General features: G+C 49.8%; 1 protein-coding gene across 1 annotated transcript in view; it reads left to right on the forward strand.

Annotated features, from left to right (window-relative positions):
- Positions 1 to 1,227: 1,227 nt before the first annotated feature.
- LOC149349997 (uncharacterized) overlaps positions 1,228 to 24,090 on the forward strand; it is a 140,580-nt gene continuing 117,717 nt past the window's right edge. The window contains exon 1 of the mRNA XM_089579009.1: positions 1,228 to 1,614. The gene's annotated coding sequence lies outside the window, so the exon portion shown is untranslated. The remainder of the gene's footprint in view (positions 1,615 to 24,090) is intronic.

Consider the following 24,090-nt stretch of genomic DNA (forward strand, 5'->3'; position numbering starts at 1 on the left):
TCTCGGCGCTGTGTCGCGTCTATTTCAGACCAGCTCACCTTGGTCCAGCGCTGAAGCGTCTCGAACCACACAGGTTGTACTAGATACACAAAGCACATACCAGAGCTCACTGTAAGGGGCGGTTTAGTATGAAGTGAAAGAGAAATCGATAACCGATTCCCATTGAGCGTTTCTGTCCGCACTGAGGTTATAGCGCCCTCGACCCAGAAAAAGGCAGCAGCAGAACAATGACCGCAGTTTTTTTTTTTTTGATTGGCAGTTACCTCTTTACGCCGTGCAACTCTCAAATACACGGTGTATTTCTTAGGTAGCTTAAAAATAAAGTGAAGAAAAAAAGGCAACTTTTACCGATGGCAAAAGAACAAAGCTCTCGCCACCGTTTCCAACAACACCGCCAGAGAGCTCCTTCAATGCTACTGGCGATTCAGAGAAATTGTGCCCGAGGAAATGACAGTTTTCCCGAAGTGCTACCTTGGCGGCAAGCTGCATAAGGAGCGCTCAGAACGCAGTCGGAAACGTGTTTCTTTGCCACAAAAGGCATTCACCGCACGTTCCTTCCGTGACCAAGGACATCGAAAGCAAAGTAGAGAATTTCAAGAAGGTTAACTTGCGAAACTGTGCGCCGTTGTTAAGCGCAGCCGCAGACACGCTAATGCCGAATCCCCTCAGCGGCGACATCTCGAACAGTTCATGACATGTAATGTTCGTGAGCAGTTCGCCGAGAGTGCTGCTTTCTTTTAGCTTCTAAAGCATCCCACGAGCGTGCTTCGACATCATAACGACTCTGCATGTTGCAACGAGCCTGCACGACCGCGAGCGGGCCCCGTGCTCGGGAGCACAATCGATGCTATCTCCAATTTCTTCGAAAATCGTTATGCACCGCTTTCGGTCAAGAGCCGCTGGGACGCCGCGGCGGTGAATTCCGGCGCGGGTCGTCCCGCCCCGCCGGACGACCGCGGTGCCGGCCTCGCGGCCCGAAGCGACCCGATCAATCCGCGCCAGCGCCCCCGGACTCTCGCCCCGAGAGTTGGGCACCGCGGCTCCCTAGAGCTGGGGAAGCGGCGTCGCTCAATCTAGGGCACAAGTGAACCTTTGGGACCACGTGACACACTTCCGCCAATGACAGGTCGCTTTTCCTTCCCCGTTAGCAGCCTCCGCTTCCCCGCGTGCGCTCGGGGCGCTCGCGGTTCTCTCTCTTCCTCCCCCTCTTACTTCCCCCCACCGCACTCTTGGACTGTTGTTCTTGCGGCCGTGCAGTTGGGCCCTGCTGCCATTGCGCAAAAAAATCCGGGAAGATTAGAACGCGCTGCCTTAGTTCTCCACCCCGACTGCTGCCAACCAGTCGGAATCCTAACGGTCCACGCCGTTGCCACTGCGTGGGTATCTAGGTTATCGCTCGAAAGAGAGCAAACGAGGGAGGGAAAAGAGCGCCGGGCGCCAGCAGCGACTGCGGGAGCCGGCGAGACTTGAAGGCTACAGGGCGTCCCGCCGCAGCGCGCCGGTGCACGAGTCGCCACCCTCCGACCGACCGCCGTCTGCACGCGCCAGGCCCCGGCTGCTGACGACAGGCTTCACCGTCGAGCGGCGAGGAAGCCCGGAGAAGCCCGCCTACAGGTAACAAAGCTGCTGTGCATGCCTTTGCGAACGGGCGTCCGCAGACAGCTCGCGAAAGCAGCAGCGTGCAACGTTCAAAAGGCTTGCGGAGCCATGCGTGAAGCATTTGTTGCAATACAATGTCTTGGAAGAAATTTGGTAGAGGCAACGAGGCAAAAATCGCTGCGCTGCAGTGCACATTTGTTCGTTGAAGAGATTCATCCGCGTAGAGCTGCAGCACTTGATGCGGGCTCTGAAACTCCGCAGCCTTTAGCAGCAAACCTTTCTGGAACGCCCTGCAAATGTTTTACGCGATGCCAAATAGCGGTCCCACTGAAACCGAGTGATCCCATTGAAACGCCGAAAATGCCGGGGTGCTGTTCGGCCCACCATCGGGCGAGCAGCCTTTTATAGCGCGGTGCGTGCGTCGACGTTACAACTCCCAAAACGGAGAACGAGCATCGCGGCGGGGCGCACTTAGCGGCGCCGGAACGGGTGAAGCCGGTTCCCGCATCGGCCTGGCGCCGGTCCACGGCCCAGCCTCTTCCGCTGCCGGCGCGGCGAGCGAGAGAGCGCCGGCGTGGCCCCGCGCTTGAACTTGGCGGCCGATTTGAAACGGACGCGGAAGCGACCTTAGCCTCCGAGTCCCTTGCGGGCGAGGCCGGACGCGACCACGGGCCCTTTCGCAACCGCGTAGCTTAGCCGAGTCACACGGTCGTCTCCACGCTCGCGTGCGAAGTAACAAGTCTTCGGAAATGCGTCCCGTAAATCGAAACGGGCGGAGCGGGAGCAAGCAGAGGCCGCGTGCAGCGCGCCTGTCATGCTTCTTATCTGAGCGGACCTTATCCGAGCGGATCTTTTGAGCGGATATCCGAGTGGAACTCTCTTGCGGCGGCATTTTTGGGCTCGCATTCGGCATCTGTTCATGTTCCCGGGAACATAGCAATGCACGCCACCAACTGAGGCAGCCGGCAGTCGCTTGGTCACGACGACCGCACGCTCCAGTAGGCAGTGAGGCACACAGCAGTCGCGATGAAGAAAAAGAAAGTGAACGGCGGTGTCCGTGAGTCTGTTATGGTTTCTCAGGAGAGGGCGTCTTGAAGATTGCGAGGTCGGTTTTTTTGCACGTCCGGTGCCCTAAAATAAGCAAGATTTCACCAGGGGCTTGAACATTAGCGCATGCAATATTTGTAAAACATCTTTTTGACATTTTGCGCTAGCTCTGGCCGTCGCAGTTATAGTATATTATGAGCGACTGCGATCATATTGTATGCATGCCCGCATTGTTGACGGGAACTGACTCGATACCAGTGTGTTCACGGGGTGCCACTCAGCTGAAATTTTTCAGCAGAGGCTGGAAATGCTTTTTATGTAAGCGTATTTGAAATGTTTTTTTTTTTTCACTCTGTAACAGCCCGCACTGGCTTAACAGTATTGTAAATGAATAAAATAAATAAATAAATAAATAATTACGATGACCTTCCCAGGGTCAGAAGCGCGAGCCGAAGACTGGGATGTGTCGCGTCTAAATCGTATCCTCCTGGGGGCGTTGTGCGCAATTCAAATTCTTTTTGCTTAAATCAGTACGGCCAGTTAACTTCTGTTGCGGCATCGGTGCAGTGAAAGCGAGCCAGGCGTTCATAAAATTATTGAGGGTGTGAGCCGATTCATGTGTTACGAATGTTTCTTTTTCAACTTAATATTCCTCTTCTAGGCGTTTCTTACGACGGCTGCGTCATATTTACTGCAGTTTATCCAGCCTTGCAGAAGGCTGGTTAAAAGAGAAAAATTATAGTGAAAACATTTAATCCTGGCTTCTTGCTGATCTCGCTGTTGTTATAGCATTTTCTTTTCCTCCAACACTGCGCCGAGGAAAGATAGCGAGGCATCGGGGATAACAGCAAAATATTTAATCTCCATAGCGCAGTTCGCTCAAGATTGAAGTGCAAGCATTTCTCATCTTAGCCATTCGGAAAATGCGCGAATAGAGGGGTTCGCGCACGGCCTAACGATCAGCTGAATGAGAGCCGAGGAAGCGTCGAATATCCCGGGCACAGCTATGTATGCTAGGCTCCGAATAACCCTGGCAGAAGAGTGACGACGCTTGTTTTGCTCGCTTTGGTTTCAGCGCGAGGAGACGCGTGTTGGAACAGCTGGTTCGCGCTCGTGACTTCCCCTCCGTAGCTACGTCTGCGTATACTTTATTTTTGCACACTTCAGGACTTCCCAGAACGATCTAGCATAGAGGCCGCAGTTGTGATAGCGAAGCGAACAATGCCATGAAATAAATTACAAAACAAATTTGTCAGTACCTAGCCGAGAGATACAAATTTCAGAAGAGACGTCGAGTTTGACGAGGAGAGGTTTTGTTCTTTGTCGATACTAATAAATGGGAAAGACGACACGAGAATTGTATTCGCAAACTACTCAGCTGCGGCACAGATCCTTTATTATTAGTAGTACGGTGTGGGGTTATAACGCTCCGTGAAACAGAGAGGGAGAGAAAGAAAGAATACATACGTGCATGCGTCATTAACGCTCGTGCATTATTTTACTGCACTCTTCTGTAGGAATTTAAATGGTACTGGGAATATTACGCGTCCAAACGAAACAAAACAGCGTCCTGAGCTTGTCCTGTAATACGGTGGCGCCATATGTAGCTTTCAGAAAACGGCTCCGTATCACTGAAACAACGTACGTACAAACTCCGAATGTATACCGCCATATGAGAACAAAACGGCAGTTGCAGAAGCATGCCAGCTAAATAAATTCGACTGCTTGCTCGCTTGGAAACGAATCTCATCAAGGTGATTGCGCCAGGCCGCACGTTTGTCTTGTATGATAAAAGCACCGTGCGACTATCTATCCACACGACGCTCATTGTTGATGAAGCGTCTGTGGCTGAAACGGGCACTCAAGTGTGGCGCGTGCATTGCAATGCGTCTCGTGCTACGTTCGCCCGGCGCACCGATGCAGCGTGGCGTCACAGACGCTGCGAAATTAGGCAACTTCAGAATACGCCACAATGCGATGAGCCGAGAGCGTGCAGTTTCGAAAGCGCGCAAGGGCTATGTACGGGATGCAGCAACGCGAGACTGGTACTGGTTGCGCACAGAGACAAAAAAAAAAAAAGTAGAAAGCTTGCCTCAGTTGTAGACTTTAGCTTTCAAGAGAACACTGACATTACATTAAAACGAATGCCGTGGTTTCTCATTGTGTCTTTTCCTCAAGAATGGGCTCGTTTTAGCCGTCTAGGACCAGGAGAAGCTTCGCTACTAAAGCCTGCTTGAAAGTTAGTTCTTTGTGTCTCTCGATGTAACTAATCCTTCCGTCTTCCTTACTTTCTCTTTTAACAAGCGTAAGATCGATAACCTCAAATGCTAAGTGTTCTTGTCGCCGCAGCTGAGCCTGTGTGTGACGTTCGCTTGTTTTAGGGAATTAGTAATTTAGGGGCCTGTAAGTGAAATTTTACTTTGACGTGTTTACTATCGCCCGGATACTCCTGAACAAGTTTTGAGATTTACGAGCAACGACACATTTCAAGCACTCCCTCGGAATCACCGTATTGAATAAGACACTAAGGGTCTCATGCGGGAATGCACGTTACGCTAAAGCTGCACGCTTTCTTCGCGTGGTAGTCTAAGGCATTCGGGCCGCTGAAACAGATGCATTTTTATTTTCCTTACGTCCCTTAACAACAATAAAGCAAACGGTTGAAATAACCATGCAACTTCTTCCTCTCGGCTCTTGGTGCTCGCACTACGGACAATGTCTCGTGATTTGTCTTGTTTAGCATGACACTAAGCTGCACAGTTTATCAGATTCTTCATTGAGAGAGAGAGAGAGAGAGAGAGAATGTGTGTGTGGAAACAAAAGAGGGTATCATTCGACAGAGTCCGTGGAGTTTCCGCTGGAGTCTGCGTCATTACCCCCCGCTTCAACTCAGCGCCCCTCTTCGAAGCAGTTGTGTTCCATGCCGTAATCGAAAATTCCCCATTTCAGACTTTTTTTTCCTCTGCAGCAGCCATTTCGGTTCCTCCAACACCCTGAAAGTGCGTAAAAGTATCCCTTAAGCCAAATTTTACCCCTCAAATTTTCTACAGGGAAGGTTCCTCGAATGGAATATCGCTGGTACTTGTCCGTGAAGGCCAGGCGCTTAACACCCTTCCTCACGCACTTTCCTTTTCCGCGTATGGCAATCAGAGCTATATCGACGAATGCTGTGCAATGCATCTTGCTGGGGCCGGGTAGTCCAGTGCCCCGTACGGAGCCAGTGTAACAAATAGTGTAGTTGAGGCGTATGAATGAATTGGAATAAACGCCTCGCCTGTACCATCTGCACATAACCGATGTAACAGCACGAAAGGAACGTCGTTTTTGCGCGATAATAAGAGTGAGGAAGGAGGGGCGCTAACCGGCTCGAAGCACCTTTCCTCTTCCGCCACCCTGTTCCACAAAATGTGTTCAGCCTTATATTTGCTTTGCAGCTTTTTTCGGCTCTTACACGCCCCACCCTCTTCAACAGCCTGGCACATGTCAGCTCACCGGCCCCTCCACGTCTCAAAAAAAAAAAAAAAAACGCAAAAGAACTATGTTCTCTGCTTTAGAGGCTGGTTTGAACTGATGCAGTATGGTCGACAGTGACAGATACGCTTAAGACGCATACATTTCAAAATAGCAGCCCAACTGTGTTTGACTAAGAGTTTATTCGTTCACATGAAACTATTCGCATCATTATCGATCTACAGCGTTTGGTGTGATCTTCTACCGTTAAACGAGAGTAAAAATACGTTGGTAAACAACAAAACCGGTGAGCTATGGGCTTTTATGGAGATTTAGGCCCAGTTAGGCTCTGTTTATTTTTTGGATTTCGTGAGATGCGCAGATTAAAAAAAGTGGATATAGCTTTGTCGCCATGCATGCTTTACTGGCAATGACAGTCACATGAGAAAGCGCTTTTTGGGCTGAATCAAACTACTTTGTTAAGTACTAGACGTGTTCTTAACGATGGAGCTTCTCCGTTCAGATGCGATGGTGCAACACGAAAGAGTACCAAATAGCAAAAGACTACAAGCTAAAGTGGTAACCAACCGAGACAGAAGCATCGAAAGGAACCAGTCTGGCTCGTTTTACCGCAGAACGACCTTTTCCACTGGCACATAACGCACCAGTGGCTGCCAAGCCGGCTTCTTCTTGTTCTGCGTGCAAAGCTGGTGCCCGTGACCTTTACGAAGCGCATCGAGCCGGCTGCAGGCAGTAGTTGCTTCATGCACTTGGCATACAGGAACCCCGGAGGCGGCCTTAAACTGCAGTGCAGCTGGTTGCTTCTGCCTCAATAGGAAATGGTCCCTACTTCGAGAAACTCTGCGCCTAAGGATTTTAGCTGTAGGCTGCGTCCATGCGGAAAACGGAAGCCTTGGGACGTCGCCTGTTTATCTGCTTTGGTGTGCAAAGCTTCTTCTCGTGTTCAGCGTAAAACAGTTATCTACCAAACAACAACAACAAAACGAAAATCCGTCGTCTCTTAATACCGAACTCCAGGCCAGCTCACGGCACCGAATGGCAGTCATGATACTCACGCCTGGCAGACCTAGAAAAATTTTTTGCCTTTGTACCAGGGTTGCGCTGTCGCTCGATAGACCTCTTTTTCTGCGCTTTAGTCATCGTGATTCACCCCCTTCCTGCTTTCTGCTCCCCTTTGTGGTTTAAGTTGCTCCTGCTTTTTTTTTTTTTTTTACCTAGGTTGCACGTTTCTATGGCATTTCTGTGTTCGCAGTCGCACTAGTGGCTTATATTTTCGTAATACTCCTCTTCAGAAGCCTGTAGGTGAAATACCCGCACGGAAAGCAAGCCAAATGACTAAATTCAAGAGCCTGTCGCCATTTTTCTCCTCGCGCGTAGCAGCGAATGTCAGCGTGGTGCAACACCTGTTGGGGTCCCCGTATATCAACCGTGTCCTCAGTTGTAATGTCGTGTAACCACTTCATAACGCGGCAGTACCGCGTTCTTCGGTGCACGGGAAAGATCTGAGCGAGAACGGCAGAGGCCTCACGCGCTCGGCCGTACGCCGAGCGCGCCGGCATTCTTCCGGCAACGCGGGGGCTGCCGGCAGCATGCGTACAGGCGCCCACGATCCGTGCCTCCCATTGGGAGTCAGTGGACCCTGCAGCACTGCGCTCAGGCGGAACGCTTACAGTGGGCCGAGGGAGGCCTGGCATCAAGTGCGCAGTTGATCGCCGACTACGCGCCGCCGCACGGCGGACGCAAATGAGCCACCGCAGCGCCGCAGTACTCTGTGGGTGTCCCCGGACCACGTGACGCCTTTCTGCGCTCTTAAAAAGAGCACCCCTGGGCGCTTGCATCTCAGCAAGCATCCAGCCGCTCGTCAAGGTCTTCCGGGTATTCATCACTGTCGTCGTATTTTTATTTCTATTATCTTTTAGCGCGGTTTGATCAGGAGGTTAGGCACCGTGTATGAGGCTTTTTGTCAGGGGGCAGGAGAGCAGGAAAATACCACTTCTGTGCGGTCGGCCGCGTGAAAAGTTGGGAAGACGAAGTAGGGCAGGGAGGGTGAGGAAGCGGCTTTCCCCCTCTCCATATCCTCGCTCTGCCCCTGTTTTGCATCAAATCTGTGACTGCGCGAAAAAAATTTATGGGCATACTTTCTTTCAATCGCACTTTCAGGAATTGCAGTGTAGCCATGAAATTGTTTTACAGCCAGTGAATAATGCCCGTGTCGCGCAGTCGCTTTCAGTCGACTGTCCAAGGTAGATATACCATGGTAGCGAAGGCTCCATAGACGCCCATTGGTCCAAAACATGGCGGCTCATGGGGGCACCCCAGCGCCACTAATTTGGGGGGCAAACTACGTATGAGTGACGTTGAATGACGTCACGCATACCTACGCTTTTGGCGCGAATTATGAAGTGGTCTTTTTATAGAACCCGCATTTTCGAGCCGGTATCACTTTAAGGTTGCCTTTCAGTGCGCACCAACCTTTGCCAGTCAAATGTGCTCGAGTTCCTGCTAGTTATGGCCTTGTTAATGTGCAATTGGGAACCCAATGAAAGTGACTGGCAAAGAAGGCAGCACAGAAAGGCAGCAACACTTGCAGACGCTGGGTAAGAATGCATGATTCGTAGTGGAAACCTTGGTGGAAATGCTGGTGCTAGTACTTTTGAGTATATCAAGGTATGATGCACAAAGCACAGGCTCAAGTGCACAGTTTGCAATACAGTGCACGGCAAGTATGGTTTTCATATTCATGGTTTATTACAGCAACCAAACAAATACAGCGATAAAGCACACCAACAAAAAATGCGCGTCACAGGCAGCTCAAGCAGTAGTTTTTTTAAGCTGGCTATTCATCTCAATGGTCACAGTGCGGTTAGGAAAAAGCCCTTAAGTTCCACGAACGTTGCCAGGTAGGAAATTGAAAAGTATAGGAAACAATGAATGCTACGACAGCTTCCATTGAGGCAAACGTGACATGACATAGTACGCGCATCAACACATAGACCATGCAGCACACAGGGACTACTCTTCACATTTCATTTCTTCAACTGAAAGAATACAGCAGCTATGTTCACACCTGCATGACAGTATTAACAAGTTTTAGCATCAACAAATCTGCTCAACGCTAGAGCATTACACCATACATAGGGCCTGCGCACAACCTCAACAGCTCCTTCTTGTCGCTAACCGAAGTAATTTGAAGCAATTCTAATCAAACCAAAATATACATGAAGTGCAGTTTAAAGTGAAGTGCAGGGATATTCAATACAGCCACTCCTTCCTCGAGTAGGCACAGCATCGAGACGCAGCCATCCTGGCCGCAGATACACAAACAGTTCGAAGTGCTTGGAAGAAACCCTCAGGTCTCGCAGCTGGCACGGCGTCTTCTCCAGGCTGAGGTTGCGGCAGAACTCCACCCACGTTTTGCACCTGGACATGAAGCAGCATACACGTTATACAACTGCACCCAAATGAATACCATATACTCCAAACGTCAATACGCCAAGATTCCTTTCACCTAAATGCAGTACGTTATAACTATGGCAGAAAATGCTCGCGCCAAGCCTCCGCGCCTCAGAGTGCGGTTAAGCTCGCCTGATACCACGCGGCTAGCTACTTTTCTATGCTCAAAGAGTGACGAGAGCGATGCAGCAAAATGAGTCTAAAACTACATTGACGGTCATGTATACGTAGAACGGCAATAACTACTGCTGGGCGAATTCAGTTAAGGCACAGTCAATGCGGCGCACATACACATGGTTGAGTTTCGATACTGTCAGTTGCGAGGGGATCCTCAAATTGGCTTCACGGTGCTGCAAAACCCATTAATGTCACGCTCAGAACTGTTAGGCAACGCAGTTGGTTTTAAATTGAACATGCGGCAAGTCAATTTACTAAAACATCCCGATAACATGAAGCCAAGTGCGTATGAAACGGTTACAGCTACGAATGGGCGCTGAAAGCCCGACAAAAGCATATCTAGAGCAGACGAAAACGGCAATAGCTCACCTGCGAAAGTCCAGAGGGAAGCGGTGCAGGCTTGGTAAGACACCCACGGTACAACCCACGCTGTCACAATGTGCCACGGAGCAAGGTCTCTTCACATGCCGCAACCTCATCTTGAAATGCAGAGCTAAGCGCTTGAAACGATGAGCGCGAAGCCTCGGGAAAAGGTTTCGCACTGGCCGTACACCGAAGGAAACGCTGCAGCGGTGCAGCGGGGTGCAGATCTTGCCAAACGGTGACAGAGAAGCGACAGGCAAGGACGACAAAAACTTCTTAAAGGTGCCATTTCGAGACCGGCGAGCTTAATTTGCACGCTTTCTAAGGCGCGCCATAGCAGGCAGCTGGAGATAAGAAAAGAAATCGCTTCGTAAGCTCCCGCAGCCACTGTGGTCAAGGGGGGCCGGGTACCGAAACAAGGCCTGCAAAATCGCGCTGGAAATGCACAGAGGGCGCAACAAGAGCGTTGCAAAAATTACAAAATTCGGCTTAATATGTTTTGCTGAAATAGTTTATCTATTTTATAAAACGTGGCATTAAAATGTTCATTTGTTTTTGTTGTTTTATAGCATTTTTATTTGTGCTTTTGAATTTCATTATATAAGTGTTTCGGCCGCCCAAAGTGGCTGTGCTGCAGTCGCGCTAGACCGTTTTTGGGCCCAGCCTTCGCCACCATTCTACATCCACCTTGGACTGTCTGTCGAACTCAGCTGAGTTGAGTTGCTGCTTGCGGCCAGTTCGATTATTTCACACCAGACACTTTTGGCGTCACCACCATTACCGATGGTTTTGTGCATACATTGAACAACCAAGCTGCTATTTTAACCAAAAGGGATGAAAACTGGAACGTTGTTCTTCCTTCAAAAGTAATTCTCATTGCTTCTGACATCTACCCCTTTTCTTCTCATGCGCTCCAACGTTGCCCGAGTGAACTTCGTGCGGGCGTGCACTGTTTTTCAAATGTACCATGTTTTGTTTTGCTGATTAAGCTACTTTCTCCAGTTCAATAGCTTGAGCGCACTTTTGCGGTTGTAATTTTGCGGCGCGTAGCTTTGAGCGCACGGCGCTCGAGAATGCGCGCTGCTGCTGTGACGCGAGCGCCCTAAAAATCTCGATATATCGACTTCCGCGCTGCCCCGTCGATTAGGCATACTGTTGACTCGACGGTTGTTGAAGCCACCCGTGTAGCAGGGCTCAACTGGCCGTTGAATCGACCGACTACAGATTCAAGGGCCTTCTAAATGCCGGTATGATACAGGCATATAAATCACTTCGGTTGCAGGGGACATTTTCACTCTCTGACACGAGAATAAAGAAACACCGAGCAGACGGCCTTACGTATCCACAGCAGACGAACGAGGCGCTATGAAGATGACGTTCGGCGCGCTTGGACTCATCAGTGTGCAATTACTTCTGCACTCTGCGAAATCTCTTTGGCCCCACCCCGGGGCATTGCGTCAAGCGATTGCGTGCTCGAGTGCAAGAAAGGCGCCATTGACAAAGCGCGCATCTGTGCGGTGGTGTATGGGCGTTAGTCTCGCAGGAGGCAGGGATTTCGTCAGCAGCGCAACGACGCTGCGCACGTTTAAAGATGGATTAGCGAGGCGCACGAACAACGTTGTTTTACTGTTTGCGATTTCCGACGGCAGAAGAAACGCATGGGTGTGTTCACGATATATTTGTATAACGTACTGCAAGCAGCTTAAAACTATGAAAACGAACGCGCGAGTGAGTCATGATATTCGCTGCGTCATAAAATGACGAAAACACCCACTCTAAGGCTGTCTCACGGCCGCGATGTGTCTCAACTTCATGCTTGCAAGCGCTAGGAGTGATGCGGTTGCATAGCAGAAGTTAAAGCTGTATGTTCGTTGCAGAATTCGCTAGCGACCAAGGACAATTAAAGTTACTCGGTAATCATCACCAGCACCACACTCCATTGATATCGCAAATAAATGGTCTTTTACTTGTCGTATACTGTGCCGAGAATTTGTATTCAGACAGCGTGCGGGGTATTGCTTGAAGTGCGGAGGGTACGAAATCACATCTTATGGGCCATTAGAACACCGATATGGAGCAGGAGGGGGAGTGTTATAGACGCCAGCGCCTAAATTCAAGCCCCGCAAGCCGCCCAGCAGCTCCGTGATGAAGGTTGTGCCTGTCACCTTGGAAAAGGTACGAGAGAATGGTCGCTATTGTGCTTGGAACTGGAAATTTGGAACAGTATGTGGGCACCTCCACGCGGCGGCATGGTACACAGCGGTATCATTTACGGGCCTGAATTCAAGCGCAGTTGCGACGATCAGCATGCATGCGCACTCAATTGCATGCCACCTTTCTGCGCGTTCTTTCGCCGGACCTGCGTGCATTACTAAACAAAATGACAGCTTACGCAAGATACGAGGATTGAGTGAGGCAACTTACACTATTTGTTCTCGCAGTAGTGTTGGACATCGATGGGGCCTGAACGCATCACCAACCCCTAAACATTTGACCAACACAGTTCCCACTTCGAGTTATTGATCAATTCGCTCTCGCCCTACCATACGCTTGCCGTCCCGGTTAGCTCAATTGGTAGAGCGACTGCTCCGGTGAAGCGGTGGTCCCGGGTTCGAACCCCGGACCAGGACGAATTTTTCTTTAACTACGAAGTTTCTGAGAAAGCTGTATAGCTTTCCTTTGTAGCCGTATGGCTGCGCTTGGGTGGATGCTAATGAGTAATTACTCCCTTATTACAAATCTACTCCACCTTGGGGGATTCCCCTAAACATTTGACCAACGATAGGTTTACGTTGGGCGATGAACAGATGCAGCGATTTGAAGCCTAAGAGAAGCCTCGTGTGCTGTGTTGCCGATAACAGAACAAAAATAATTTTCTGGAAAACTATTTTATATATATTCGCTATGAAGATCGTAACAGAATGTGCCGGACCCATCGAGCTAAACGGTGCATACATACGCGTAGTTTCAGGTTTTACCCGTGGCTGCGACAGGCGAACCGCATTGACTTGTTAAACGGAGGGGATAAATAATGAAATAAGGCGCCAACACAGCCGAACTCTGATCTTACAAAACCGGAATTTGCGAATTTCCTGATTTTATGAACAAATTTTGATGCCTTGACAGCCATAAATGGCTAATTGTAATCGCTACTCGATTTTACGAACTAAGTCTGGTTGCTGACCTCGACTTTACGAATCCTTTCCAAACGATCCGGAGAAGGAATTAAAAACGTCACAACACGGTTACGTGTTCGCTATGCGTATGATACAACATTAGCTGGCTTGTGATCGCGAAGGAGTGGAGACATGTCAGGCTTTATATATTAGAGCGGCTGCTGTAACCACTAGTCGTTAGAGTATACACCCCGTATTCAGGAGGTGCGGGGCTCGTATCTCGGATGTGCATTTTTTCCCGGTGGATGCCCGAAGGCTCAGTTTTACTCGCGGGTGCCCGGTGGTAGTCTTGTGGACGCCGATGCCAAGGGCGCAAAACTTCAGAAAGAACTGCCTTAATCAGCCGGCCACCGCAGCAGGTGCCCGGGGGTTAGCGCATCCGCCCCGTACAAGGGAGGTGCTGAGCTCGTAGATGGGAGGTGCACTTTTGCCGGTGAGTGCCCGATGGTGGACATCGCCACCGTCGCCACATTTTTGAGGAACGAGCTAAGAACAGCTAACGCTTCAAAAGTTCCGCAAGACGTGCAGCGAAATAATACTGAAGCCAAACACAGTCATATCGCAGCCAGCTCGCTTCGTTGAGCTAAAAGTTTTGAGTGATGAAGAGACATCTGGGAGCTTTATGCACGGTCAGTCACATTACGCTCACATACGCGAGCTTTGGTCTCACGAGGCTACCATTGCTACCGAGGTCCTGTGAACAGCTTCTCTAACTTGAACCGGTCCTTGCCCAGGCCGGCTGTTGCCAAGATGAAGGCAGATCGTTTTGTCGAAAGTTGGCTATCGGACTGAGCCTCCCCTCCAGTCCCTCGTCCGTTTTGTTTTGTGCTGAACCGGTCCTGTCAGACGTGAACTTTGGCGACTACATGGAACAGGTACTTCTGCCGACGGGAACACCTCTGATGCTTGTTGTCGGCGTTGGATACGTGTCTAAAGATGATGTCAATGATTCCCCAGGCTATGTGCCGAGAAATAGCGAGGTTGCCCATGTCGACGACCTTTCGCAATGGTTGCCATGGAGGAGACAGCCATTGCTCTGGCGAGCCGCGAGGGCTGCATAGCACATTTACTTGCGATCGCGCACAAGGTAAAAAAATATATATATATATATCAATGTATTCGCCATGAAATGAATTCGTACTTACCTCGGGACATTTTTCTCTTGTGTGCGTGTGTCTCAATTTTACGGAAGTTCTGGAAATCACCGTCGAATTAGTAAGACCGTATTTCAACTCTGTGTACGACTCAACGAGAAGGGCACGCACCCAGGCGCACGCAGGCGTTCTGACTGACGATACGTGCAACACGTCCGCGGCGTCTAAAAGGTTTGAGCAATAACCAGCAAGCGACATCGCCTTCCACTACGTCACTTTATGCTAGTGGAAAGGAACCAGAAACGATGGCGACTCGGAGACGATTCTTCGTCGTCCGCATTCGAAACAAGAAGGGAGGAGGAGACGGGGAGAGACAAAATAAAACACGCACGTGGAGCGATTCCACTGCCACTGAGCTTTATTGAAAAAAAAAAAAAAAAACTCGTCTTTTGGTTTGGTTTTGGATCTCCGTATAGGAGCATTATTCGTTGGACGGCCGCCAGCGTTTCTTCCGGGGAAACCATCCCGAGAGAGAGAAAGAGGGGGGGCACTCGGAGTCGCCGCGAAACCGCTATGCAAAACGTTTTTCGAATAGGCAACAGCTCCGTTGCAGCGCAGTGACGTCGTCACTGGAAGGCGACGCTTGTGGCATCACGTTCGGAGCTGGGGAAGCAAACAAACTACGTGACGGGAATGGCGTAAGCACATGTTCCGCGCTGTGCGAATCAGGCTCTCGAGACGGCGTCAATTGTAGGAACGCATTATATTGAAACTGGCGGCAGATTTTTTTTTTTTTTTTGACGCGAAACCAGAAATAAGTGCTATAGGAACTGCATTGCGACAGCCGTTCCGGCACACTCCATCGCTTGTAGGCACGCTGTTTACAGCGTGTGTCATGCTCCGTCGCTCGTTGTCTTCGAAGAGCGCTATTTGACCATTAAATCAGTAATGCTTTGATGAATCGGCGGGGACTGGATCGGCGAGAACGAACACTATGAGCCCAGGAAATTTTGAGACCGAGGATCCACACTAAGAAGTCAGCGACGCCAGCTCCTCGGCTGCCGCGTAAACTAAGACATTCATGCGTTTGCAATTAATTAATTATCCACTAATGACTGAAGTGCATTGCGACGAATTAGTTGGAAATTAACGCTAAAGATGTGCACTTCCTGGCAGCCCGGTTGTGGTCCACGATAGGCCCTGCGCCCATGCTCGCAAACACACGCGAACTGGTTGATAGATATGGAATTTTTCGACCGGTGCCCCCTCCATGGCAGCACTGCCTGCGGGACATGCGCTGTTCACGGGCTTACGTGGCGTGAGTCTTCCGCACGCGCACGGTAACGACGCTTCCCATAGATAAAACCTTGGTCTCTGCTCGTTGGCGTACCTCTCGTAGATAAAAAAAAAAAAAACAAGTGTTCGAGAGAAAAATAAATGTTCAAATACAGCAGCATCCCATATTTACCGTTGCAACCTTGGCAGTTCAGCCGAGCTTGTTGTTTTGGTTCGCTTACGTATGGTTACCGGCCTGAGTGTTCTGGCTTTCAGATGTTCGATAACATTTGTTCTTTTCGTTATCAATATCTTTGTCCGTGTCCTCCTTGCAAGCAGGATGTTCCCTTGACGTCATCGTGCGCTCTTCTCTATTCTTCTTACGCGCACTTGTCTGACCATTTTTACATTAGATAAACTTCAGAACGCTGCCGCAATGAAAGGATATGAATAGCGAGAAGGGCCATTTGCGCTCATTTGTGTTTCTGCGTCGAAGTTGATCATTTCGCTCACACAACCGTGAGCGTTTGGAGGTGACCTTAAGGTTCATGATGGGCGCACGCAAGGACCGGTCTTTCGTGCGCTTGGACTCGCTAATCTCTGCGAAAAAAAAAAAAAGAAGAGAAAAGAAGAAACAAAACGAGGGGTTATTTTTGTACGCAACCGCTCTATTTAGACCGCGAGCGTGATGGCAGCAGTGGCAATTAGGACAGGAGCATTAGGCGCAACACGGGAAAGGGCGCGCTCATCCAGCGCCCCGACCCTCATCGATCGAAGCCTACTTAACGCACGGATGGGCACACGCCCGTTTCGACAGCCGCCGGGTGGAGCGACGCCCGAAGACACCTCGTTCATATTTGAAGCCCCGCACAATGACCAGCGGTCCGGACTCCGGAGAGAGGGGCTTCCATCGCGTGGGGCTTCTACTTGAAGGGCTGAAACGAGTGACCTCGCCCGGTGTCACAACAAAGCCGAATCGAAATGACAGGTTCGTGACACTGTCTACACCGTCCCATCAAAGCAGGGCTTTGTGTACCACTGTCCTTCCGTGACGGCCGACTCATCGACGCCGCGGTTTCCCTAAAAGCTCCCTAGGCTGCCAAGTGAGGTGCAGACTCTCCCTAAAGAGATACCTAGAGCTGGGCGCCCGCGCATATTTGCATATTTATAACTTCGAACGTGCAGGAGAAGATGTGCAAACGTTGTGAGGAAGAGCTTGTTGACTGCAGTTTCGCAAGCAAAAACGCAACGTTTGTATGCGCTTTAGCGCATCACGTACTGAGTGCAAAAATGTTTTGTATACATTTCTGATTCCGTTTTTTGCTTTCACGTAAATTATTTCGTCAGCAAGCGCACGCTCTCCTTCGCAGTTGTGCCAGATCACCTGGAACGTTGTACAGTAGAAACATTCTTAGGACTTGTAGCAACTCTCGACGATGGCGCATTTACAAGTGTTTACAAGCATTTACAAGCCGTTCGCTCACTCTGTGCGCCGTAACTGTGTGTTACGAAGGAGGCAATGGGTCTTGCTGAGTCATTTGCACTTTCATGTATGTTGGACTGACGTCGAGTGATCGAAGTCAGTCGCTTTCGTAACTAGCCAGGCTTTCATGCAGCCTCATTCGTGGCAAGCGACCTTTGTGCTTGTTTCCTTTTTTCTTTACTGTTCAGTCAATAAACAGGGGTGAAATTGCTTGTACTTCATATGGGGGTAAAATTATATAATCGAGTCTTTACTGTAACGGGCGTAAGCTCGTGCGATCGCTGTTTGCTGGTAGAGTGCATCATAACGGGCTGTCAGTGGCTTCGATATTTTACTCGCGGGTTGGTCTGAGGTAATATTACGTGCCTTTTTCGTGTGCCTCGTCCACGGTATTGGTAATTTTTGGGAGGATTTGTTTTCTGGTTGTTTCTTTTTTCACGAAAAATCGGGTCATACCATGCAGCGGAACGCGTCATTCATGAGTAAAGGGGTCCTGCGCGAGATATATAATAGGGCTAATGAAAGGAATGGCATGCCCGCCTACGCTGTAGCGCCTTCAGTACTATGTACGATCTATGTACGAACAGATAATAGCACTTAGCAACAACATCATGGCGCCATGCAGTAGTCAGATACTGTTTAACTTGCTAGTCTACATGCGAACTGTGCACACCGATGTGCATAGTTAGGAAATAAGTTGTGGCTAAGCGTTTTTTTTTTTTTTCAAGCGTTATCAAAAACAGTATATGTCAGATGTTTAGGGGAATCCCTCAATAAGTACTTTCTTCTGGGCGAGTTGGTTCATAATTTCCAAAGGTAAAAACTTGCGCAAACAGTAGAAGAAGAAGGAGACGGTACAACAGGACAGAGCGCAGGTTTTGCGCTCTGTCCTGTTGTACCGTCTCCTTCTTCTTCTACTGTTTGCGCAAGTTTTTACCTTTGGAATCCCTCAAGGTGGAGTGGACTTGTAATAAGGGAGTAATTACTCATTGACATCTGTATAACGTTCCTTTGTCGCCGTATGGCTGCGCTTGGGTGGATGTCAATGAGTAATTACTCCCTTATTGTGTTATCAAGAACAGTTCTCAAGATAAATATTCCCCTCTACAAGCTAGCTCGTCGTGAACCTGATTTGAACAAGGGAACGATTGCAATTGCTGAATATTCCTGCGCGCTTTACTCCTGAAGATTTCCAACTGCTGTCGGTGACACGAAGCAGTGAAGGGAAGTGAAGTGGAGCGTTGACTCAAGTATGTCCGCCCTGCAGAATTCTGAACCGTAGTTAATGTTAATGCACAGTTGTACATCAGAAACGTCCAGTTCACTTACTGCATCCGCATTATCGGAAACGTATTTTTTTCCGGGCGGCGTTTAATCACGTTTAGAAAGAGAAAAATTTAATGTGTCACAGCAGCGAGCAGCTTTGGCGTTGGAGTAATCTCACTGCGTGCTGTTCGCGAGTATGCGTTGCAGCAAAGGTTTTACTGGCCCAGCATATTGCGGCACGGTTGGACAACGTCGAAAGAAGATCAGCGCGCATTCGGCGCCCTCGTTTAGTGCATGTTTTTTATGTGTGCTGGCAGAAACAGTACGAACCTGGATGAACTCTCCGAGAGATGGCATCACACACACAGACAAAAAAAAAAACAAACGAACCTGCAGTCTTTTTTTTTTTTTTTTAGCAGTGGTGAAGATAAAACCAATTGCTTCGGTCCGTGACAGACCACTTCTAATCAGCCTTTTTTTTTTTTGTTAGTCATTCGGCTTGTTAAATGTCTTGTGATTTTGAGCACTACGCTTTAGAAATAAAAGTGACGGACAGAATCTAAGTACAACTGCATGATGAAGCTTATACACAAGCGTACACGTTACGCCCACTTCAACGTGCAGTTGCCAGAAGCACCAGCACCAAAACAGACTAGATGCGAAGAGCGAATGCATTTTTTGCAAATATTCATTCCATTCTTGCTGTAAAAATCACTACAACTAATCTATGTAACAGACCTTGGAGTGGACGCCTTTCAGGCAGGCGCTGAATTCACGAAGTATGCAGCCAATAGGAGGAGAGATGGGCCAATAAGTGGCAGGCGGAGAGGTGAGATCAAGATACTTGACGGGGTAAGCTTGCCGCGGGTGATGCAGGGCAGGACTAAAGAAAAATCAATGGGAGAGGCCTTGATCCGGCAATAAACTGGTGGGGACGACGGCGATGGTGATGGCCAAGCCGCTGAGCAATAGCTGTTCTTGAGAAAGTCTTCATTAGCACAGCTGCCGACTAGCTGCCACCAGCTCTGGAACTCAGGGGTGTTTAAAAATGGGCAGTCAAAGCAACCACATCCGCTGATTCTTTCCAGAATTTCTGCGCTGCATGTTAATAGGGTAGCTGTGCAGCTTCTCCGTAAAAGAACTTAGGAGCGAAGCGTGCATGGGCTGCCGTGTAGCTAAAGCCGCAAAAAGGCGACCTTAGCGCGATTTGCGTGCAGCGCCCTCCATCGAAGAAGGAGGCCGCTTTGGGTGCACCACACCACGCATGCGCGATGCACGAAGCAGCGCAGACCAACGATCTCGAAAGTAAACTGTGCGACGCAGTGACCCCTGTGCGCCCTCGATGAGAGGTGCGCGGCATTTCTTCTCGGTTCCGTACAAGCGCCGAGACAGGTGAAACTGCGAGGATACAAGGCGCCCGCCTCGGGCCGCTGCTTGCGTTGGCGACGAAGCTAAGAGAACACCATGCGTGACCCGAATCTTAATGTCGAGGCGGACGTGGGTTTTGCGCCCATTTCCGACACCCCCAGACCGATAGGGAACAGCGCGATCTGTGCGAACACGTTGTTAGGGACAGGGAAGCGAGCCCGCTGCCGCCTGCCGTAAATCACTTTTCATGCGCTGATGATGCATGCGCAGCTGACGGCCTCTGCATGTTGACTGCTTGCCGAGGTCGTTGATGCGCGCGCATTCTCGCGCATGTCGGTGACTTCAGTGCGAGACAGGGCCCACGGGGGCATTGTACAGGAGGCCAGATTCGTCGGTCGACGCAACCTGCTTGACTTGGAGGACCGTATGCATGCAGTGAGGCCAATAAGCTGCAGTAATTGGTTTGCCTGCAGGTGTCGTGAGGCTTTACAGTGACAAACCTTGTATCCATTCTAGAGTAGGGATAGTGCGTGCGGATAGGAGAATTAATGGCCACATCATTTATCGTATCGTTTTGCGTTAACGAATGTCATCTGCGTTTATTTTGAAATAACGCGGTTAATTTTCAGAGAATGTCACACGAGGTTAGCTGAGCGGAACAATGGAAATCTGATATCAGGAAGCTTAAGGTTGCTTCAGAAATTGCACTTACCAGACGCTTGTAGTCGGCCTCTCAATTTTTTTTTTTTTGTACGCAACTGATTTGTGGCTGTGAACCACGCTTTTCCCGACTCATTGTTGTCGACCATATGTTAAAGCGACACATAATGTGCCACCGTTCTGTGCGTCCAAAACGGTGGGCTGAAAGTAAGGAAGTCGATTCTCATAATCAACGCAATTTCGAAAATGCAAACTTGGGTGAATGCCACCGGCTTTCCACAGCCGAGGCGCGCAAGCCTTCTCGTCTTCACGCGATGGCACCGCCTCTCAACAGCCGCGGGTCCGCGCGGAGCGGCCGCAAGAGTGGCAGGTCAACGCCACGCGCGGCCAGGGAACGAGCAGCGCGCCCAGCGCCGACTCCCTCCCGCGCCCAGCCCATGGCGTGGCGCTATCGCGATCAGCGAGCGGGGCCTCGCTCCCACACGCGGGACGCCGCCACCCGCGAGACGCGATGCCGCACGAATTAATCTTGCGCCCCCGCCCACGCGGGAGACGCGAGGGGCCCCCGCAGGTCGGCCGCGCTTGTCGCCGACCCCGGCGACAAAACACGCCGCGCTCGGCGGCCGCTGCAGCGACCGCAAAGGCGACCGACGACTCCTCGTTCAGGAAGTGCGCGAGAGGCGCCGGCGCTGTCATGCCGCTCGTCGTCGGGAGCGTTTGTGCGGCCGCTTTGAGGCAACGTGGCGCGGAGCGGCGGCTGTCATCGCAAGTCACCGGTTTACAGAAGTAGAGCGCGGGCAGGCCAGCTGAGGGGCTGTGCGCGAGCCGTATGGGTGAACGGACGAGGTCGGCCGGGCCAGCCGCGTCGCAGGTGGCCTCGCGTTGCGCGATCCTGGGCGGGTGTGTGCGCGCGCAGACAACGTGGGTCGGGCAGCCCAAGGCAGCTGTAGCGCATACTGTACGCGGCAGGACTTCGTGGAGTATGCGGGCACGAGGTGCCGAGCCGGAGCGCCGCTGGCGGTCGGGAAATGCTGCCGAGTGGGAAATAAGCCTTGCACGCTTGTACTTTCTTTTCAGGTGTTCTTATGGAAAGGGTACTGTTTTTAATTGAATTCGTTGAGATATCAAGCCTGTATATTATTGGGAGATAAGTCGAGCAATGAAAACTGTGTATCGATGAATATTGTAGTATAAAGAGCGGTGCAGTTGAAAAAAAATATGGGGCTGTATGCCCCGTCATTGCTGTTGCTGTGTGGGTGCAGTCAATTTCTATGAAAGTAATTTTTTTTTTCGAAAACCTTCGCGATTGTTCTCTTTGGGCGCCCGAAAGTTTTCCTTTAGTTATCACTAAGCGCCAAGACAGCTAATTTGCGTGCAATAAATTAAGAAACAAAACAACTGTATGAAGAATAATACTTGTCTGACACCCTCATTCGCTTTGTCTGTACATGGTCTGTACTGCTCGACGTTAATGCCGACAGGATGGAACACTGCAATGAAAGAGAAGAGATGGCAGTTGACAGAGACCAGAGAAAACAAGGACGGTGGAAATGCCACACATTCCGTTTTCTTCGCATCAGTTACTTTCACTTGTTCCTTCGTGAAGACAAGCTGTGTTGTATTCGATGTTCCATAATTACTTTCCCTATAACGTCCAGTGACACTACTTCGCGACATACCATTTATACGCCGGGCACTCATTCCTGCAAAGATCTCGCATACAAATTCTGGTGTCAATATGGTGCAAGTAGCCAGCGCATTTTGGTGAAAATGTTTAACACCACTGTGGGGAAGCTGTGTGAAGGAAAAGGGCGCTTGAATGTGCTTTTCCGAGCCAACGTTCAACCGATCTAGACTGTCTCATTTTGTGAGCGCTGTTGTGGGAAGAACAGGAAGTAATTAGAGCGATTGAAAATTGTTTGCACTCCTTAGGCTCTTGCTTGAAACTTTCTTTTTGACGAATAACTTGTTATTTTTTCGTTCGCCAATTCACGACATTGCCTCTCCTATCTAAAATGACCGCGACAATGATGGTCCAGACCGCATGCGCCGTTTTAGAAAGGGTTCAGTCGTTGAATATGAGTCGCAGCAGTGATGGCAGGCAGGACAGTGTCGAAGGACAACAACTGTCTGAGTTTAATGTTCTTAATAGTAGAATAAAGCGACGACGAGAGCGAGAACAGACGGCCCCGAAAATGTAGCTTTGCAAAAAAAAACAAAAAAACAGGAAGAAAGCGACTGCACTATAATTGTCAAATAGATTTCATTTGCTGCAGATGCAAGCTGTATACCTCTCTCTAAGAAAGAACTGCTGTTTGTACCATATACATTGTGAAGACGCACCTCCAGTTTGGTTTTCTACACATCTCTGACTATTTGCAGAAAATGGACCAAGTTCCCACTGGCACTAATTCACGTCATACCGATTTCCCATTCTTGTGCTGTATTAGCAAGCTGTTGGACTTAGTTTTCCTTCGTAGGTACTATTTACACAAGTTTCCATAATGCCGCAATCCCGATTTGCCTTGCATTCCTTCATAATTTGGTCGTTAAACGGTTTACGCATCATCATCACTATTAGGTTAAGTCATTTGCAGCACTTAACCTAATAGCGGTCAGACGCACTGTTGTTCCATTTCACAGTTGCCCGACCGGAAACAGGGCAGGTTTCCTGTAGGGAGGGAGGGAAAATATTAGGCCATAAAAAAATTACTGTGCGCGCTACGCATGAAGACCCGTAGGGTGGGTATATACATATAGTGGAATATTCCTAAACAGTGAAACGAGGGAGGGGAGACGGTACAAAGATTTCCTTGACAGACTTCATGATAACAGCCTATGTCTGTCTGTTTTATAAGTATTAACTCTGCGTGACCACGTAACGTTCATAACTAGCAAACAGCGCAAAAAAAAAAGAAAACGACAGAATAGCAAGGACGAGCACTCGTCCCCTGTATTATCCCAGGTGTGCCTTTGTTTTGTTTTGTTTTTGCATTGCGTGTCCGCTATGAACGATAACCAATTCGCCCAGCGTTCGATGCTTCTGACCAGCGTACGGTCACGCGCCTCTGGTCGGCGACTGCTCCAAGGCACGCGTCGACTCTGGGCAGCACGCACTCTCCGAGGGCTATTTTGGCTCCTGCGTGCGGTGCGTCTGCAACGGACGTCTGCTCTCTGAACACCGCATTTTAGCGTCTCCAGAAAGGGAGACTGCGCTCGGTTACGTACACTCGAAGGTCACGTATACCACTAGACCGTTTTACGCCACTATCATTTCGAAAGCCGCAGCCGGTTGCCTGCCCTCAAAACAGCTGCTTTCTTTTATGCAGTTGAGATTTACGGGTATTCTCGATCAAAACATGCGCTGATCTGTTCAGTCGTAAGACTGGCCCGTTGCCGTATAGTAAGTGGCAGACAATACATGCAATCCCGAATGGCGAAACAAGACGTCCCTCCGGGCACCTAACCGAAACAAGTCTCCGGGGAGGGACTTTTTTGTCTTCGTGGGTGGCAGCATTTGCACTACGTGTGCATTAGGCAATGGAAACAGCTGCAAAGGAGGGATTCAGTCTCAATGCTGAACGCGTGTCTCGAGTAACGCTATAAATTGCAGTCTCTCGAACAGGTGAAGGGTGATCGCTGCACAACGCGCGAGCAG

Source organism: Amblyomma mixtum, chromosome 3 (genome assembly GCF_055824585.1).
Source record: "Amblyomma mixtum isolate Tamu chromosome 3, ASM5582458v1, whole genome shotgun sequence".
NCBI lineage: Eukaryota > Metazoa > Arthropoda > Arachnida > Ixodida > Ixodidae > Amblyomma > Amblyomma mixtum.